The following is a 20,108-nucleotide window of genomic DNA, read 5'->3' as shown; positions in this document are numbered from 1 at the left end:
GTAATTGATAATTATTTGTTAATTAATTATTACTTAATTAATGTCCCATCCTATATCCTACAAACCTGGCAACTTGCAACTGAAATATAACTAAACAGAATGTACATAATTCATTATTAATTAAATAAATTATTGATGATTAATTACTACGTAATTAACTTCCTACTCTATATCCCTACAAAGCCAACAGCCCACACCTGAAATATAAATAATATATAACGCTGTTACATGATTTACATATTTAATAATCAATTAGATAATGAATAATAAATTGTTGATTAATTGTTGTTTAATTATTACTTAGTTAACTTCCCATGCTATACATCTCCAAACAAAGCCCAACAGCCTTCACCTAATATATAAATAAAAAATATGATTTGTACACAATTTACGTAATTAATAACCAAAATATTATTGAATTAAACAGTGCTAATTAATTATTACTGAATTAACCTTCCACCCTATACCCCTATAAACCTAGCAATCCATTATAACAGTATAAATTACTATTAGCAATACAATTAAAAATTAGAAAACATTTAAAATTACAAACTATAATAAAAATATTCTTAGCCATTATATAAATAATAATAACACATCAAATTAATATATGTACTACAACACATTAAGGTAATTAAAAAACGGTATATTTTACTACTATAATAATGAAAATGATATCAACATTAACATTATTCTTAACAAAGATATTACTTACCTAAAACAAGTTATATTCTTGACGACAATATTTCTGCATCACAATATTTTTGTATCACAATATTTCTGTATCTTGATATTAATAACTCAATATTTTGCCCAAATACTGTTGAGTTCAGAAATATTATAAGGGATGAGTATAATTGATGCATGCCTGCTGCTGCCCCTTTCAACAACTTAATGGGATGCTGCTTTTGTAACTCTGCATTGTTCTATTTCTGTCACATCCAATGGCTTTTTATTATAATTAATTTCTTGTATAACCGATAACCTTTTTCTGGTAAGCTGCTATACCTCCAGACTGCACAATTGTATTGCAGTGTCATGAAGTTATAGGCCAAATATGAAGACCTATGTCAAACAGAATATTTAGCTTGCAATTAAATCCAGAAATTGTAAATAGGAAAAAGTAGATAATATCAAGAAAACACAGTAATTTGTTATTGTAAATGTAGGATGTGTATATATTGCTCACAAACCACTCTCTCCAACCAACCAACTTGCGCTCAGAAAGGTACAAATGTACGCATCTGACTGACATCACTGAATTATATAATAACCCAGTAGGGGCCAATGAGAATGAGGTTGTGTCTGTGAACCTGCATACAAATAAATCAAATATCTTAACGAATGGTTAACCCTGAAAGAAATGAAAGTAAAGTTAAGAGTTAAAGAGCATGGTATAAGAACTTGTTGGAGATCACTCATTTGGAAGTTGTAAAACTTCACTAGGAGTACAAAGCGGTTGGGTAGACAGGGGCAAGACGGCATCTGCTGGGTCAGACATGTGGCCATTATGAAAATGGGGTAACCCAAAATGGTTCTAGGACCTGGGTAGTAAGTGGTATCAAAAACATTGGTCCCAACCAACAGTTAAAGATCAACTTAATGTATTCTTACAATCAAAAATTATTGTTTGTGAGCAATCACATTATTCTGCTCTGAAGATTCAATCAATTACTTCATTACAAAGGAAAAAGAAAAAAGTAACAGCACCCTGACATTTCAAACCAGGTTGAACGGATGGAGTTTAATAAATCACTCCAATGCACAGAATATTTATATACATTTTTACATAGTTACATTAACGGTATAAAGGAGAAAAATTGCTAGGGCTGTGCAAGAAAAGAAAAAGAGTGCAGTGATTAGAAAAGGGTGAACAAGCTCATCAAGATCAATGACAAAGAATTGTTATATACACAGTTTATAATGATTCAAAACATAGGCTGGTAAAAAAATATACAGCCCTTTTTGGGCAAACGACCACTACTAGTTAATTCACTCTTGATTCATATATACAGTCTTAGATCACATGTATAATGCAGTTGGAATAATTAGTGGACCAGTTTGAAATATTAAAAAGCGTCGACGTTTCGACCAGACTGTGGCCTCGTGGGTAATTGTGGGCCTCGACCTGCAGGTCTTCCTCAGGACATAAGAAACACAACCTTCATACCGTAGAAGAGTCGTTATCGTCAACCTATGGTAAATTAATATAGTATTCAGAGTGCTGCACACGAAAAATATTACCAATTGATTAATATTAGTCAAGAGGATATGGCTTACCCAGAGAAACTTTCGTGGGTAGCCTCGTCCTCTGGTGGTAAATCAATCGATGTATCTCGGAAGTAGATAGAGATCCCCACTATCTACAGGAGTAAAGTAAGGTGCCCGTTAGTATCCGGGGTCTTTTTGGTGCCTAAGTCAAACTCACTTAAGGATAATTGCGTAAGACTTACCCAGTGGGGAAGTTAGGGCGTATTCGATCATTTCCTTTGTGTGCACTGCGGTATCATATATGGCCACGCATGCAATCAAATGTTGGGGCGAGTCAGTCTTGTTCTTATTAATTGGAGCATTTAATGCCACTAAAGAGAGACAAAAGACAGGCAAGGAGGGGCATTTAGTGCTACCGCCAACAAACTCGGTCCGATTATCCAAACCCTTGTACCTCAAGCCTACCTTAACATCAAGGCGTCCGCTACTGAGTACACCGCTGTAAGATTCCAGCCGAAAACAAAAATCGTAACCAGGACGTTTTTGACGTTCCGTCGCTATAAACAGGGTAGACAGACTCCCGGTCGGGAAATATCCACCAAAGTTAAAGGCTGATTCCTTAGCCTACCAAGTTGTGCATACCAAATATTGGTTAATTTTCTTAAAACCAGTAGGCTTGATTAAAATTACTACAAATTTTATAAAAAACAAATTTCAGACAATTTATAATTTTCAACGCCATACATGAAAATTACAATGGTAAGTGATCGATATGCAAAATGATCACTCATTGTGGTTAAGAATATCTTAACAACTAGACAACGCTAGGTCACCCCTCAGTTTGGTACAATTTCATGCTGCATAGAGGGGAAGGCAATGCCGTACTATATACAGAGAAAGACCCCAGCTATGTCCATGTAGGTACATGGTGCTGATGCTGTATTCCCTAACCATTGTTCAGTACTGCCACCTGTTTATTTATTTCCTCATATTCGTTGAGGCCTCGTTTGATGGTATCGAATAAATGTATGAATCTGCACTCTCGAATACTCAAAATGTTACTGAAATCACCTCCCCTCGGGTTTGGTTTCACTTTTTCTAGGACACACCATTTCAAGCTCTCTGGTGCATGTCCGAATCTAGTGAAATGGTCCACTAATGGCGCTCCCTGCGTGTGGCATCTAATTCGACTAACATGTTGTAATATGCGGCATTTCACTTTTTGGACAGTTTGCCCCACATACAAAAAACCACAAGGGCACATAATGGCATAAATAACCCCTGTGGAGTTACAGTTACTGTGTTCTTGTAGTACATGCGTGTAGTTATTGTGTGCAAACTGTCTGATCTCTTGTGTTAACGGGCATGCCTTACAGTTACCACACTTACATGGCCTGTAACTGGGGGAATCCCCAAAGCACAGTTTGGCTAGGCACAACCACTGTAGGTAGTAATGACTTCACAACATGGTCTCTTATGTTCTTTGCCTTCTTAAAGGCGTGTAATGGACATGATGTGGACCCTATCTCATCCGATATCATGTGCCAGTGTTGATTGATTATCTTCTTGACCTTGTTGCTTTTTGTTGAATATGTGGTCACACACACTAGTCTTTCCTCCTCCTTGTTTTTGTTAGTTGTTGTTTCAAAAAGATGTTCCCTGTGATTGTGCCACGCACGTTTACGTGCTTTTTTAAGTAATCTGATCGGATAGCCCCTTTCGTGTAACCGTGCCAGAAGGCCGGCGGATTCACTGAAAAAATCTTCCTTTTTTGAGCAGTTCCGACGCAACCTCAGGAATTGACCAAAAGGGAGGTTATCCCTGAGGTTGCGTGGATGGTCGCTAGTGTAGCGGAGTAAGGTGTTACGCTCACTACTTTTCCGGTATAGGCCAGTGTACAGTACTTCAGATTCCACATTTATGGTGATATCCAAGAAATTGATCTTTGATCTGTCAAATTCCATCGTGAAGGTGATATCGCTAGAGCGTGTATTAAGCCACTCATGGAAGGAAGAAAGCTGGTCTATACTTTCTTTCCATATGATGAGGACATCGTCTATATAACGACGCCACATCTCAATGCAGTTACAGAAGGGGTTATTTTCATTCAGTACATGTTCCTGTTCGAACGCATCCATAAAGATTATGGCCAGGTTTGGGCCAAAGCTCGCCCCCATAGCCACGCCTTTCGTTTGAAAGTAATATTGACCCAGGAAAAAGCAAAAATTGTTGGTCATAGCAAGAGTCAAAAGTTCAATGATGAACTCAGTCGGAACATGGTGAGGGGCTGGACGTAGGTCTAAAGCTGATTTTATCACTCTTAATGCTTGATTTTGCGGAATATTGGTATACAATGATTGGATGTCCATTGTAGCCAAAAGGTGGGTATTTGGATCATGTGAACGGCCATCCACCATCAGTATAGTGTGCATCGTGTCTTTTAGATAGGTTGCCGTCTTCTCGGCAATTGGTTTTAAAAATGTGTTTATATATATACACACAGGCTCAAGTAATGACCCACATCCGGAAATTATTGGCCTTCCCGGAGGGTCCTGCAATCTCTTATGGACTTTTGGGAGCGTGTGAATCGTCGGCATCCTCGGATAGGTATTATTGAGGTATTCAAACTCCTGCTTGTTGATAAAGCCAGCTTCCAGGCCTTGTGCTGTAACCAAACCAATTTTCTTGGTTAGTTCCTTGGTAGGGTCACATCTTAGCTTGGTGTAATTACCCTCAACGCTAAGTTGATCAAGAATTTCTTTAGTATAGTCATCATAATTCTGAACCACAATGGCTCCGCCCTTATCGGCCGGCTTAATAACAATGTTGGTATTATTTTTAAGGGTGCCGAGTGCCAGGCGTTCAGCCTTAGTGATGTTGTATTTTACATACTGTCTTTCGGACAGTGTTTTTTCTACATCTCGCAGCGCCACTTGCTCATAGGCCAGAATTTTTGGTGACATTAGGTGTGCGGGGGGTTATATTTCGATGGTGGCCGTAGGCCACTACCTGAGAAAATGGGATTGTGTGGGACCTTTTGGAAGAAATGTTTGAGTCTTATTTTTCTAAAGAAATGGTGTAGTTCAATTTTCAAATTAAACATATTGGGGATCGAGGTAGGCACAAATGAAAGGCCTTTTTCCAAAACACTTTGTTCATCTTTTTGGAGGTGGTAGTCGGAAAGATTGATTACCGGATTTTCTGGTCTGTATGCTACCATCTGTAGTGTTGCCACCTGGTTTGTATTTCCCCATGTGATGTCTGTTGGAATTGTGTCTGCCTTCTGGCCCTCCCTCTGCCCCTGTTCCAAGTTTGTGATCGTGGTCCCCTGGGTCTCCCCCAGGGACGTCCTCTCCCGCGTTGGGTCTTGATCTAAAAAATCCATTTGATCTGAATATATATGTTCTGGGTTGGAAGTCCCAGCACTGGTGCTTGCTTGTTCACTTTCACTATCCGTACTGTTACCTACTGAGGATCCTGAAAAGGTGGTGTACTTTTTATATCCTCGTCTCCCTCTGCTGGAGTAAGTTCCTGGTTGTTCCCTTACGTAATAACCTTCTTGCAGATACGGATATGTGACCTTCTTATCATAGAATTTGATATATTTTGCCACTTTATCCAATTTAGTGGCTTGAGTATAGAGATCAAATTCTCGTATTGTTTTCTCTAGGCGTTCTAAAGCCTCTTTTGCATTAATCAAGGCTTTGTCCCCTATGATCTCGCTTTTGAGTTCAGCTATTTCTTTCATAAATCTCTCAACTTCCACGACTGCAGTTTCAATCCCCAACACCATCCAATGTCTTGAACAGGTGTTGGAGACAAAGCTGAAGTTCTCTTTGAATTTAGGATTGTCAACAAATATTGCTGGTTCGTTTCTCACTCTCAATCCTACAGGAATTACATTAGATTTAAGATACTTAGCCAATGTGTGTCCATGGAGCCTCGTCCTTATACGTTTTTTCTCTAATCTCTCTAGCTTCCCAATTTTCTCATTCAGTGTAATGTCAGTACTTGTAGTTTCATTACCTAGGAAACCAGTGGCTCCTACCTGGTCTGTCTACCCTGTTTATAGCGACGGAACGTCAAAAACGTCCTGGTTACGTTTTTTGTTTTCGGCTGGAATCTTACAGCGGTGTACTCAGTAGCGGACGCCTTGATGTTAAGGTAGGCTTGAGGTACAAGGGTTTGGATAATCGGACCGAGTTTGTTGGCGGTAGCACTAAATGCCCCTCCTTGCCTGTCTTTTGTCTCTTTTTAGTGGCATTAAATGCTCCAATTAATAAGAACAAGACTGACTCGCCCCAACTTTTGATTGCATGCGTGGCCATATATGATACCGCAGTGCACACACAGGAAATGATCGAATACGCCCTAACTTCCCCACTGGGTAAGTCTTACGCAATTATCCTTAAGTGAGTTTGACTTAGGCACCAAAAAGACCCCGGATACTAACGGGCACCTTACTTTACTCCTGTAGATAGTGGGGATCTCTATCACTTCAGAGATACATCGATTGATTTACCACCAGAGGACGAGGCTACCCACGAAAGTTTCTCTGGGTAAGCCATATCCTCTTGACTAATATTAATCAATTGGTAATATTTTTCGTGTGCAGCACCCTGAATACTATAATAATTTACCATAGGTTGACGGTAACGACTCTTCTACGGTATGAAGGTTGTGTGTCTTATGTCCTGAGGAAGACCCGCAGGTCAAGGCCCGCAATTACCCACGCGGCCACAGTCGGGTCGACACGTCGACGCTTTTTAATATTGCAAACTGGTCCACTAATTATTCCAACTGCATTATACATGTGATCTAAGACTGTATATATGAATCAAGAGTGAATTAACTAGTAGTGGTCGTTTGCCCAAAAAGGGCTGTATATTTTCTTACCAGCCTATGTTTTGAATCATTATAAACTGTGTATATAACAATTCTTTGTCACTGATCTTGATGAGCTTGTTCACCCTTTTCTAATCACTGCACTCTTTTTCTTTTTCTTGCACAGTCCTAGCAATTTTGCTCCTTTATACCGTTAATGTAACTATGTAAAAATGTATATAAATATTCTGTGCGTTGGAGTGATTTATTAAACTCCATCTGTTCAACCTGGTTTGAAATGTCAGGGTGATGTTACTTTTTTCTTTTTCCTTTGTAATGAAGTAATTGATTGAATCTTCAGAGCAGAATAATTTGATTGCTCACAGACAATAAGATCTTTAACTGTTGGTTGGGGTCAGACATGTGAGCAGCAAGCTCCCGGTCCCCCCTCTCTTGGCTATGAAGTATATGCACTAAATCAAAGCAAGGCAGCGACTCACTGGTGGACCCTGTGTTGCATGGGTGTGTGTGCTGGGCGAGTGAAGTGGTGTTTGCTGGTGGCTTTGTGTAGAGGAGTGGCTATCGCTGTGACTCACGGCTCGATCCTACGTAGCTTCGCTATCATGGCTGGAGCCGGCTTCCGTGTGAGGCGTGTCTCTATCGGCTCCTGCTTTTACCACTCTTCCTTCAGTATGCCTCCCAAGTCGGCCAGAGGAGGAAAGACCCAGGCAGATTCAGATACTGCTGCAACTAACAGCGGAGGTGGCACCGTTCTCGGTACACATCGTATGGCACTGGAGGGAGCAGTGGGGAACATGGGCAACTTACTACAAGGAGGTGAGCAAGGAGGGGGTAGAAAAAAGTACCTACGCTAGTTTTTTGCAGTGAATAAAAAGAAATCCACAGTCTTGCAGGATACTATGTTGGGAGCTGGGAAATCTCTGGATGAGGCATTAGGAAATTCTGAACCCGCTGAGGTATATAAGATGCCCCTGGGAGGTATCCAGGACGGGACGGATCCCCCAGAACACCTAAACAGAAATAAGCCTAGATCGATGCTGAACATTAATGAGGGGGGACAAAGGTAGCAAGTTGGGAGCAACGGCAGAACACAACTCTACATCTATAAACGTGGGGGCCGTTAAAACCAAATTTATAGAATCTGGTGTGTCTATGGTATCTGCCGCCATGTGGTGGAGTAGGGAAGGAGAGCGACTCCGGGGTAAATTCTTTCTCCATGTCCGACTCCTCGGACACTTCGGATGATGAAGGCATGTCAGGCTCTAAAGCGCGATCTCGAGAAGGGTCAATCAGAAGTAGTGGCAGTGAGCAGAGTAGTATACATCTGGAGCAGGATAACACAGATTCAATGACAGTGTGCAAAAAATATACGGCTTAGGAAAAGGCGCTGCAATCAGAAGAGGCACATTCCATGATCTGGGACTACTCTTCTTCACCAGAGATGTCATATGAAGGAGGTAACCCTGCTAATCACGAGGCAGGAGGTTCATTAGAAAAACCAGAAGAAGAGATATCGCTGGCAGCAATTTTTCAAAGTATTTTAGATCACAGAGTGGAGACTCGAATGTAGAGCCAGAAAAAACACACTGCCTGTAGGAAACTCCAGAATACATCAGGAGGATTGCCAACACTTGCACAGAATTTACAGAAAGAATGAACGAAGCAGATGCATGCATATCTATCTTTGAGGATGAAAAGGCGGCCTAAAAATCAGTCACAGAAGCAATTCGCGCACACAAGGATGACAGTCAGTTAAAGCTTGTTGACCTAGAGATCTGATTGTGATGATATCATTGGAGAATCCTTGGTATCCCTGAGGGAATAGAGGGACAGGATGTTCAGAAATTCAGAGTGGAACTGTTTACGGAGGCCTTTCCCGAACTTTCAATGTGGAATTGGGCTAGTGAAATCCAAAGGGTGCATTGGTTTCCATTTAAACAGCAGCCAGCAAAAGTGGGACAATCTGCCTCTAAGCCGAGGGCGATTTTGATATGCTTGAACAATTTAATTGCCCACAGGGCTGTATATGATTTAGCACAGCCAGATAGGAAGAGGGCGGGGAAGAGCACCCAATTTTTTGTCAGGCCTCCTTTTTGCCATCAAACTGTAGAAAAAAGGTGGCAACTCCGCCACTTAATCACTCCTTTTCAAGACAAGGGAGCGCATGCTTTTTTGTTGAATCCTGCTATGCTAAAAATAGTAGCAAACACAGTTTTTCACATCAGAGGTGCAAGCTAAGCGATTCTTCCATTCGATCTAAGTGTATTCACAGCTAGGGGTGTTAGTATATCAGGAGGACTCAGATGCTTATAGGTTGGCTAGATACCCAGGACCTTGCTAGACTTGATATGTGATCATTATGTCTTGGTCTATCATTTGTACCTTTGTTTTTTTCTATGGGGGATATAAGAGACACCAAGATGGGGTTTCAAATGATATGGATATGTCTTTAAAGCTGTGTTTTTTGTTTTTTTGTTCCACTAGACTGGATGATTTGGAGAGGGGGTTATACCAGGTAGTAAGGGAGCTTCCCCATCACCAGGACCTTCAAGCCTATTTCCCTGTTTTCGGGAAGGGAGGGAGGGTGGAGGGTCCGGAGGAGGGCAGGCTAGGTGGGGGCACAGGGGCTGGGGTCTGTAGGCGTGGTGTAGGTGAGGGGTGTGGCGTTGGGGAGAAAAAATCAATCCAGAGCAAAGGAAATTGGGCTATCTTAAGTGTTTTAAAAGTAATGGCATATAATTGGGCAAACACCTTAGCAAAGTATGGGGGTAGGAGGATAGCCTTATGGCTACGCATATGTTCTTTTAATGTTTGTGGTCTGAACAATAGTGGCAAAAGGCAATGAGTAGCGGCGGATCTACGGCTAATGAAACCAGACATTATGGGCCTCATTAGGATGATGGGCAGACTTTGCCCGCCCGTCATCCCATCGTAAATCGGGACCGCCCGCCATAAGGGCGGGGGTCCCGGGGGTGCTATTAGGATGTGCCCCCCACAGTGGCGGGCACACCCTGTATGTTCAGCATTGTGGCGGGCGGTGCTCTCTGCACCACCCGTCACAATGCTGAAAATGCACTTTCACATTGTCATTTTCAAAGCGCCAGGCACCGCGCGGTGCCTGCCGCTTTGTAAATGACAATGAAGTGGGGTACCACAGGTACCCCCCATGTGCATCCCCCACCTGTACTTCACTCTGGGGGCCCGGAAAGGCACTGAAAACCAGACATCATAATATGGCTGGCGGTGTCTGTTAGACACCGCCACCATATTATTCCTTTTCCGCCCCGGCCACAAGGCGACCGGGGCAGAAAAGCGGCGGACGGTCTTTCCGTCCGCTGTGGTCCCCCCCTCCATCCTAATATGGTGGGGGGAAATCTGGTGATGATATCGGGCGGATTGCCTCCGCCAGGCTGGCGTTGGGTACCGCCAGCCTGGCGGAGGCAATCCGCCCGATATCATAATGGTCCCCCCTCCATCCTAATATGGCGGGGGGGAAATCTGGTGATGATATCGGGCGGATTGCCTCCGCCAGGCTGGCGGTGGCTACCGCCAGCCTGGCGGAGGCAATCTGCCCGATATCATAATGGACCCCTATGTGTCTACAGGAAATGTCTACATGGGGAAAACGCAGGGTATTAAATGAGCTTGGCTATATATTAATTGCTGCATCTCGACAGACTACTACAAATAGGGGTGTGGCTATTCTGGCTCGACAGGGAATTTAAGGGATGGGGAGGAAACTGGCAGACAACTTCTGCAGGTGGGCTATAGCGGAATGCTTTGTGGGGCTGCTAAAGTTGTAATATGTACAGTCTATGGATCGAATTTTGACAAAGCAACAATACTAGAAGGATTGCATGTCGACCTGGCATCATGCTGTACCTTGCTGATCCTTTGTGGGGATTTTAACATTAATTTGGCCTGTCAGGAGAGAGAGCTAAATGACAATAACTATGGGGTCTGAAACCCTAAGGTTTTTAAAGTGATGTGACAATTAATTGGTGAACATGTATTGGTAGATGTCTGGCACTCTTGGGGCTCAGGAGTAGTTCTACGACACCCCCCAGTCATTTGTGATACAATGCGTTGAACTAGCCCTGACTCGTAATTACTTTTGCTAAAAGAACAAGCTTTTTTTGCAAGTTTCTGGTATGTCTGTGGGAGCAACTTTTGCACGCAGTCTGGCCTGCATATATGTGGGCCAGTTCGAGGAACATCATCTTTACCATTCATCAAACCCCTTCCAGAGGCATATTTGCCTCTGGAAGAGGTATATTGATAATTTTCTGTGCATTCGGTCCTGACCAGAAAGTCAGCCACGTAAGTTTCTGGATTAGCTGAATGGTTGGGACAACTGTTTGAGGTTCACATGGACCGTAAGTAATCAAAGTGCAATATATCTTGACCTGGACATTGGAGTGACAAATAATAAGTTGAGCACAAGTGTACACCAAAAGCCAGCGGGCAGGAATTTGTTGTTGCATTACCAATCGTTCGACCCGAGAGCCCTCAGGGATAATCTCCCAGTGGGCCAATTCCTTAGATATTGTAGGAACTGTTCCTCAACATATGATTATTTGCAACAGTCTGAAAGTTTGACTGAGAAGTTAGTACAACGGGATTATCCAAGGAGGATTGTGAATAGAGCTCATAAAAGGGCCCATAACACTCCCCGGGAAGCACTTCTCGAAAGGAATTGTAAACAATCTAATGATTGCCTGCCAGTCATTCTGACTTATGACCCCTTGTCTACAAAGATCCGACAAGCCATAAGAAAACATTAGTCACTATTCTCTACTGCAAAGTACCAGATGCCGCAACCAAGGTTTGCGTTCAAGCGTGCACAGAACCTGAAGGACAAACTAGTGCATAAACGACCGGCACAGCACACCTTGAACACCTCTATCCCATCTGGGCACTACCCATGTGAGAGTTGCTCAGTATATGATCTAACTGAAAAAACGACCAATGTGCAGTTGCTGAATGAAAGAACTTGGCATCTAAAGAGATTCAGCAACTAGAATTCAGTTAAGGTGATTTACAGCTTGACGTGCCAGTGTGGTCTGCATTACATTGGTTTGGCCTCTCATAAAATCAAGGTTCGTGTACAGGAGCACCTAAGCACAATTAAATCAGGGAAACTGACCACACGCTTGGCACAACACTTTTGGGAACATCAATACCAACATAGAGCCTTGAAATGAGTGGTGTTAGAGAAAGCAGTGGGCGAGGCAAGTAACCTGGAAAAGATACTTGCCAACAAAGAAGCCCGTTGGATATTTTCTGAGAAAGCAGATCAGATTGGTTTGAATGACCAAATAGAGTGGAATAAAATCAGCAAATAGCGATATGAAGAAATATGATCTAAATACTATTTGAAGAGATGGCTGGACTCCTTTGCTCACAGTGATAGTATAGAGATTGTGACTAAGCCAAACTAAGGGGCCTATTAGGATGGCGGACGGACCTGCGTCCGTCCGCCACCCCCGAGGTGGAGGGACCGCCCGCAGGGGCAGCGGCGGTCCCTCCGGTGCAATTAGGATGTGACCGCCACCCTGGCGGTCACATCCCGTATCTTTAACCTTGCGTCGGGTGCTGCTTGAAGCAGCACCCGCCGCAAGGTTAAAAATGCATGTTTTACATTTACATGCACAAAGCGGCAGGCACCGCGCGGTGCCTGCCGCTTTGTGCGTGTAAATCCTGGGGGGTACCACAGGTACCCCCCATGTGCACCCCCACCGCCACCAAATAGCCCTCCACACCCTGCGGATCAGCGGCGACGGACCTGGCCGTCCGCTGCTGGTCCCACCGCAATCCCCCCGCCATCCTAATCTGGCGGTGGGTGTTTCCTGTTGCTGCGGCGGTGAATCCGCATCCTCCAGGACGGCGGAGGCTTCTGACGGCCCGGAGGATGCGGATTCACCGCCATCCTAATCGGCCCCTAAGTATTCACAGACTTGATTTGGGGAACGGGTATGGCCTGTATGGGACAGGAGCAATTGTTCCTAATTTGAATAAGTAAGACATTTTCATGCATTAGTGGGTAGGGCACTTTTCCATTTTATGAAATACAGCAATGCGAACTTGTGTCCCGTTGGACGTACTTATGGGACGTTTGGCTTGAGTATGCTATTTGGCTTTTATTGGAGCCGTGAGAACTGTTTGAATAATAGTATTACATTGAAGAATATTGTTGAAGCTACAACTGTTTGCAGATTATGTCCTCTGTATCAATATGGGCATGGGGCCATGGCATGATCCGTGTACCTAGTGACATTCAGGTATTATGGACTTGGATGTCCAATATTTCGCCCGCTCCATTCCTGAAGTCGGGTGGAATAGAAGGTGTTTTATTTCACATAAGATGGTCTCTTAGACAAGTTGATAATGCTATACTCATTTTACATCTTTATGAGGATGCAATGACTTGTGTGATTATAGGCGCCAATACTATGCGGATTATTCCGCTATATCACACAAAATTGGTTTAGTGGTTACTTACAAGTTGATGTCTGGGGATGTTTAAGATGGTGCTCAAGTTAACTCCCAGAGTGGTGGTCAAGTAATGGGCTTGAATCATGGCGTAATGCCGTAGTAGAGTGTTTACAAGACCGTGAAACTGGTATGAGTTTAACTCATCCATACGCCAGTCAGCGGCGTTGACATACTAGGCAAGGTATATTCATGTCTGTCGTTCATCTACATCTATACGCCAAACTATCAGCACGGATATGCGATGCAGGCTGCATCATTTCTGCATAAGATTGATGTGGATGTGTTTAGAAGTTGTGTTTTGGGAATTCCAAGATGGCGCATAAGTTAATCCCCTGGGTCGCGGTCATGTGATGGCGTGAATGATGCAACGCCGCAGCAGATTGGCCGCGGTCCTTTTAAACTGGAGGAAGTCCCACCGCACCGAGACGCCAGGTTGAGATACCGCGCGAAGGTTGTCAGATAACGGTAAGAGTGTGTGTATAGTGGGATACCTATCATCAGGAGATGCCCGTGATGTAGATACGCTAGCGGGATATGAGTGAGAGGATGTTTTTATTTTGATAAAACTGTGCCTTGCGGTCTAGGTATCCCGGCCGGTCCTCGCATAACAGCCAAGGTAAGGCCGAGCATGTAGCTGGTGATGGCTTGCGGTATGGTCTGAAATTGGGTTATCGAGTGTGCGCCTCCAGAAATTAATTTAACAGAGGGACATGATGGCATACACCCTTGTACTAAATGATCGAACCTAGGCCAAGTCCCAGTCATGGATCCAAAACTGACGATGTTGTGATACATGGAGGGGCAATTTTAGATGTATATAATGACGTGGGTATTTCCACAGATGAACCTATAAGCAACGGCTGTGCTGTTTGAGAGGGATCAAAGTTTAAGAGATATACAGCCTCGCGACTAAGTGGGAGCTGGTACATGGTTCCATGGCTCCCACTAGTTAAATAATATGATCTCTGTAGGACAGGATTTGGGGCTATGTCTGAATCCGTGTTCTGATTTTACTAATACCTGCGCTGAAGTAAGCTGTGAATGGGGGTGTTTCTAATTTTTAATCATTTATTTTTGTTTGTTTGGCAGTCACTCGTGATTCAATGTCAGATGTCCAGGGAGGTGATTGCTGACCTCGATTGCCCTGATGAATAGACCGCAAAAATGCAAAGGCAATGAAACATGTTGGCCGTCCTTGAAGTGGTTTGCAACATGCTGTGTTTTTAATGTTGAGCAAGCTCACACTTTGGATTAAAAAGGGTACAACCATATATGTGAGTTTAGCTCAATTGTATTTGAGACACTTTGTCTCTTTCTCTCACGGGGTCTCTATTTTCTTTGCTGTCATTTTTAGTGATATGTTGATCACACTGCATTATTTTTGACGCCTTCTTTTACTGGACACACAATTTCTTTTCTATATGAGAAAGTTACCGATGATGACAAAAACATGGGCAAGCTGGTAAGAATCTGCCAGTAGCTCCTCTGGTGGTGCGCACGTGAGGTACTTTCTCATCCCTCCACACATCTTTGTGGTATACATACACTTAATTATAGAGGGTATGTTGCTTGATGAGTGACCTGACTTACAATTTTTATTTTTGAAAACATTAGAGAAATGGGCATAGAGGACTAGGTTTGACTGTATAATTGAGCAGCAGAGGTTGGGTGGAAAGAAAAAGAATACCCCTACACCAGTCCTACACAAAATATATGAGTGTTGCCCGAGAACGCCAGATTCTTTGTGTTTGAATATTAGATGTCTGGCATACCCTGAACTATCCGGACCCATGATATAATTTTTATTCTTACCCTCACCATAAATTAGTTGGGCTTGACTATGTTTTTACTTCAAAAACACTCAAGTTTGGGGAAGGATGAAGGTATGGACAAGGATTTAGGCAGACCATGGTCCACTGTTATTGGATATCCCCACTATTAGTAGAAATATGCCAGCAAGATCCTTTTCTCTTGACAGGAAGCTCCTACTGGATAGTTCTTACCTCAATCATATTAAAGTCTGTGTTACACATTTTTGAACAACAACTGAGGTTCAACCTCTAAGGCCATGGTATGGGATGCTCCAAAGGCTGGATTAAACGGTGAAATGCTCATCTATTGATTGTGTAAACAGAAACAACTCCAGATTACTATGCAGGGGCTCCTGGACGTTCTCAGAATAGTGGAGGAAGAACTTATCCAAGGAATCACCACGGGATGGATGTGAAGGTGTTGCAAACCAAGATAGCCTGTTGTAAGGCCAAGATTAACATGGTGTGGAGCAAGGAAATTGCTAGCAAATATAAGGTATATAGGGGCCCGATGTAGGTAAAACGCATTTACCGATTTTAAAATACCGATCCGTACCGAATCGGTATTTCAAAATCGGAAAATGATATGTAGGAAAAAAACATCGGAAAAATACCGAATCGGTAGCATTCGGTATCGAGAGTCGGTACGTACCGAATCGCCAAGTACCGATTCGGTATAGGCCGGGTCGGACACGTCCGAATCGGTAATAAAAAAATGCGGAACCAACCGATTCGGTAAACGCCGAATCGGAAATATAAATACGCCCCATGGGCCGAAAGGCCAATAGGAAGGCATTATACATTCCGAATCGGTATTTACCGAACATATTCGGAAAATACCGAATCGGAAAATACCGAATCGGAAAATGCCGTTTGGCCGAGCAGGTTGAGTGACACTGAAGACATCAGCCAATGAGCTGTAAGCACCCTCCCCCACAGGGAGTGGCAACCCAGGCAGGTGCAACTCATCAGAACTTTCTGGAAAGCTGCCTGAGCTGAGCAAACACAGAGAGAGCAGCATTGTGAGCAGGATCCCTGTGAGACATGGATACCAGCACAGAGAGCCAGAAGGCAGCGCGTAAGCGCAATCCAAAATTCAGCACCATGGAGCTGCAAACTTTGGTGGAGGAGGTGGTGAGGGTGCACACCCAGCTATATGGAAGGCTGTCCCTCACTGTTCCGGAGAGCACCAAGAGGAGGCTGTGGATCGACATCGGGGAGAAAGTGAATGCAGTTGGTGTCACCCACAGGAGCCTAGACGACCTCAAGAAGAGGTTTTATGACATCCGTGGCGTGACCAAGCGCAAACTGGCCGACCTGCACAAGCAGGCTGGACTCACTGGAGGAGGAACAAACCGTGCGCCACCCCTCACTCAGCTGGAGGAACTAGTGGCGACCACCATCGAGAGGGCCAGTGTCGGGGGAATTGGGGACCTGGATAGCTCATTCCGAGCTACAGCTACAGGTAAGAAGCATGCGCAACTTGACACACCATACCAGACACCTCCCCTACAGACCCAATGCACAGCCAAACCCCAGGCCAGTACTGCTAGCAACAGACATGAGCAATGCATCTTCCTAAATGTACTCTGCAAAAGTTACCAAAAATGCCACAGCACAAGCATAAGATAAATAACAGTAATACAGCATCAACGTGTTTGTAATGAGATGTGCAATGCTTTAATAGTAGTGACTGAAACACATTAGCACCCACTTGACAAATGCTTCTTTATACCTAGGGGCACCATCAGGCGGGGGAGCAGCATCAGCTCCAGCACCAGCTCCAGCACCAACAGCCAGTGCGGCGGTGGCAAGCACCAGTGCAGCAGCACAGGAGGAGGAGGACAACAGCTGTGCCCTGGCAAATGAGGAGGACACTGGACATTCCCTCACAACTCCACACTCCCCCCGACTGTCTCAGTCTCAGTCGCCCTCATTGCTATTCTCCCCGGAGAACACACCACCACAGAGCCACCCTGCACCTGCCACTTCCCCGGCCCGGAGGAGAATTGTAGCTCCATTAGTCATCATGGAGGGGGCAGCGGCTCAGGCTCCTGCACAAGACCCCGTGACACCAGCGTCACCAGAGCACACACAGCAGGGCAGCAGGAATCCACGTAGGCCACGTGCAACCAGCAGCCCAATACCAGCACCGGGAGGCAGCGTCTTCGCAGGGCTGGAGACCAGCATGGTCACGATACAGAGGATGCAGGCGAAATCCATCCTGGCCTGCCATCGCCAGTTGCGCCTGCACAACCTGCAGATGGGTGAAATGACACAGGGCTTCAAGACCTTCGTTGACAGCAACAAGGAAATAGCGACATCAATTGGCCGAATGACCACTGCCATCACCCAGCTCTGCAACAGGTTGGATGACTATGAGGTGAGTCGTCGCAGGGATGCACGAGTGCAGAACAGGTCACTCAACCGCCTTGCTGCTGCGACTGCCCAGCTATGCCAACGTGGGGCAAACATGGAGGCCAGCCTCACACAGAACATGTCCGAGGTCACTAGGGGCATGGGCCGTATTACAACCGCCATGGAGACACTACTCATCTCCAACACTGTAGTGAATCCCGTCCTGGGCGAGGCTGGGGACAGCAGCAGCCGCAGCAGCCCGGCCAGCGCTGCGTCAGAGCCGCGCCGGAGCAGCAGGCGCTCAGCTGAGGCTGCAGGGCATTCAGAAGGGGGTGAGGCTCATCCTAGTGGGCCTGCTAAGCGCAGCAAAAAATAAGACTGCCACTGCGGGTGAGGCAACCCGGACATTGGACATTCCTACCCCTTCTTGTTTAACTTTTCTTTTGTTGCACATCAGTGCAGTAACGTTGATGCAACATTATTAAATTTAATTTCTGAAAACATACATTGACCTGTTTGTGCATCTGTACTCACTCAGAAATAGTTGTCTGTGATCTCCTGACGCCTGTATCTGCCGTCAGTTGGTGCAGAGACTCCAGCAGGTAGTGGTAGTGGCACAGCATTGTCATCGTCAGGGTCCTCGTAGTCGGATAACTCTACCTCAGTGCCTTTCCTGACTGCAAGGTTGTGCAACATTGCACAGACAGCAATAATCTTGCAGCAGGTGATGGGGGTATATTGCCTTGCACCTCCGCTCTTGTGCAGACATCTGAACCTGCTCTTCCAGATGCCAAAGGTCCTTTCCACTACGTTCCTCGTGCTTTTGTGGGCACGGTTGTACCTCCTTTGGCTGGGTGTTGAGGGGTTGAGGTAAGGGGTGAGAATGAACGAGCGTAGGGCATATGCACTGTCGCCTAGAAGGAGAAGGGGTAACATTACTCACATGCATACATGTACTTCACACTGCAATTTTGGTTATGGGGGTCTGACACTGTGTCTTACCTAGGAGGTATCCTTCGCCAAATTCCCCTGCCATCAGCCGTGCATAAATACCGCTACTCTGGAAGATATAGGAGTCGTGGCTACTCCCCGGAAACTTTGCAACCAGGTCAGTGATCACACACTTGGCATTGCATATCACTTGCACATTTATGGTGTGCCGTGACTTCCGATTGCGGTATACGTATTCCGTGTCAGCAGGGGGGCAAATCGGTATGTGTGTGCCATCTATGCAGCCAATGATGTGGGGGAATCTTGCCATCTGATAGAATTCAGCTTTTGTCTGTGCCAGTTCTGCATGGGTGGAAGGGAAGGAAATGTAGTGGTCCATCCTCTGGATCATGGCATCAAGGAACTTGTGGAAGAACCTTGACAGGCTGCTCTGGGTCACCCCTCCTGCCACAGCAACTACACTTTGATAGCTGCCAGACGCCAGCAGGTGTAGGCAGCATAGCACCTGCACCTGCACAGGGATTGCTTGTGCCCTTGGGGTGGGGTGCTGCAACAGGGGTTGGAGGTCCCTGATGAGGTCTCTGATGGTGTCTGCCTCCAGCCTGTACCTCTGTAGGATCTCTGGATCTGTCAGCATGCACAGGGTCACCCTCTGCCTGTAGACCTGCTCCTGTCTCAGCCATTCCCTCTCTCCTTCCTGCTGTAGCCGTAGCCGTCTTGCTATGACATAGAAAGCTGCCATGTTGCAAGTAGAACTGCATTTTGGGTCCTTTTTTATAGGTTGCACCTGGTTACCACCTGATCCCAATCCATGGTAATTTCCGACTCTGAAATACCGAATTTGAAGCAAAATCGGTATTTCAGTGCTTACCTACATCTCAATCTTAAGCTTTTCGCATCGAATCGGATTTTCACCGAATCGGAATTTATACCAAATCGGCGATTTTACCGATTCGGAAAGTCACCGAGTCGGTAGGATTCCGATTCTAAAAAAAGTAGGAATCGGAAAAATCTCCGATTAGGTATTCTACCGAATCGGAGATTTTTTCCGATTCCTACTTTTTTCCGATTCGGAATCCTACCGACTCGGTGACTTTCCGAATCGGTAAAATCGCCGATTTCGCCGGATTTCGGCCTCCTACATCCCGTTGTCTCTATTCCGATCGGTAACGGCCGAAAATACCGATTTTCGGCCGTTTACGACCGACCTACATCGGGCCCCTAGAGAGGAAATTTACAAATATGGGGAAGCTACAGGGCGCTGTTTGGCACAAAGACTACGGGCTAAGGAAGCTTCACAAAGAATAGGCGCACTGAATAATGCCTCTGGGGGAAATACAGTGGAAATAACGCAGGGGATTTGGGAAGTATTCCATGCTTTTTATACAGATCTTTATACACAGAGTGAATGTAACGATCAAATTATGAATGCTTTTT

The sequence above is a fragment of the Lissotriton helveticus genome, chromosome 6 (genome assembly GCF_964261635.1).
Source record: "Lissotriton helveticus chromosome 6, aLisHel1.1, whole genome shotgun sequence".
NCBI lineage: Eukaryota > Metazoa > Chordata > Amphibia > Caudata > Salamandridae > Lissotriton > Lissotriton helveticus.
The sequence above is the reverse complement of the archived record's forward strand: the minus strand, read 5'-3'. Positions refer to the sequence as shown.